Source organism: Cebidichthys violaceus, unplaced genomic scaffold (genome assembly GCF_023349555.1).
Source record: "Cebidichthys violaceus isolate CVI_PGR_0920_01 unplaced genomic scaffold, fCebVio1.0.p SCAF_28, whole genome shotgun sequence".
NCBI lineage: Eukaryota > Metazoa > Chordata > Actinopteri > Perciformes > Stichaeidae > Cebidichthys > Cebidichthys violaceus.
Genome location: NW_027176461.1, coordinates 1610920 through 1612500, shown reverse-complemented (window position 1 = coordinate 1612500; position 1581 = coordinate 1610920). Strand labels below are relative to the sequence as shown.

Genomic DNA, 1581 nt, shown 5'->3' with positions numbered 1-1581 from the left:
CCCAATGGGATATATTGTTTTATTTTGTGTTAGTCTACTTGTGATTCTCTATTAGGGGGCGTTTACTTAAATAACCCAGATGTGTTGTCGACTTGTCAGCGGGTCTACAGAACAGTATTTGCATGCAGTAATATAATTAAAGGGGAACAGTTTCGGGACACCCTTCTCTGAATTGTTGAAGTCTGGCTCTGCTTTGTGGAACAGTATGAGGACCAGGAAGAAGCTCCGCTCGACAAATGGAGGCATAACTCAGCCTTCTGTTGTGGACTTGTTTTAGGCTCAAAATGTAAAATTAAACCTGAACTTTTGAGGTTAATTTATCTAAATGTGTGATATTTTGTGTTAATTGGTTTCTCATTGAGATCTGGAGCAAATTATTACTCTTATGCGTATTCTTAAAATATTCATGCCACTCTCAGCTCAGCCTGTATCCTTTTCAGTCCTGTAAAGCAAAAAGGGGAAGTGTGTGTGTGAGTGTGTGACCAGTGTTTTTAATACACATTTCACTCTGTTTTGATCAGGCTTATGACTGGTATAGACTTTGATTTCTTTTTTTGTTGCTGTTTATTCCAAAAATAAAGCTGATTACTCATTTTGGTGACGGTTCATATTTTTACCTGACCATTATTAACGGCTTGTAGCATTCACTCTTTACTCTGAGCTTTTATTGTTTGAACATTTCTTTTGAATAAACGGTTAACTCTGGAAAAAAGTCTCACTTGTGTTGTTTACATTAGCACAAATATGCACTTACAGTATTTATATTCATTAATTCACAAAGGAAATAGAATGTTTTTTCTTAGCTAAAAGATGTTTTAATTGTAAACTGTGCTGAATCCGCTCCAGAAACATCCTGAAAAAAACAAATATTTGGAGAAACATCTGCCAAGACATGTCATAGTAGTACACAGAACATACTGCAGCAGTGGTGGGAGAAGTATTCAGATGAAAATTCTAATACAACAATGTAACAGTACCCCAAGTAGAAGTCATTATTTCAAGTAAAAGTCCTGCAATTAAATGCTACTTAAGTAAAAGTATGTAAGAAAAATGTGCTTTAAATATCAAAAGTATTAACTGCCTCGGCAGAAAAAAAATGTCCACTAATACATATATATTTTACACATTACAATCATTTACGCTACATGATATTAGATTGACTCTAATGTGGATGCATCATTGTGTCAGCAGTATTTTACTGTTGTATCTGCTCGTAACAAACTCAAATTCAGATTTTGTTTTATTAGCATGACTCTCATTAAGTTGTAAGCAGGTTCTACAAAGTGAACAATGTAGGTATGATCATTCAGAATTTTTAAGACACAGGACAGTAAAGGTTATGTACATATAGTCTAATCATTGAAAACTAAATTCATAGAAATATTAATATAAATGGAAATATATTCTAAACAGCTCCGGTCTGTGCCAGCAGATGTCACTCTTGCACTCTTTTTAGTTGATGTTCAAACAACACAATAAACTAGAAGGCAAGTTTATTGTGTTGCAAGTTTCAACAACAAAGCAATTCAAAGTGCTTTTACATAAGATATGAAAAGGCATTAATAGAAGAAAGAGGCAACA

The 1581-nt window shown here is 33.9% G+C and overlaps 1 protein-coding gene across 1 annotated transcript in view; it reads left to right on the top strand.

Moving 5' to 3' along the window:
* The window catches only part of tmx1 (thioredoxin-related transmembrane protein 1), a 6358-nt gene extending 5646 nt beyond the window's left edge, over positions 1-712 (top strand). Inside the window, exon 8 of the mRNA XM_068721835.1 lies at positions 1-712. This exon is cut by the window's left edge and continues 1436 nt beyond it. The gene's annotated coding sequence lies outside the window, so the exon portion shown is untranslated.
* Positions 713-1581: the final 869 nt, after the last annotated feature.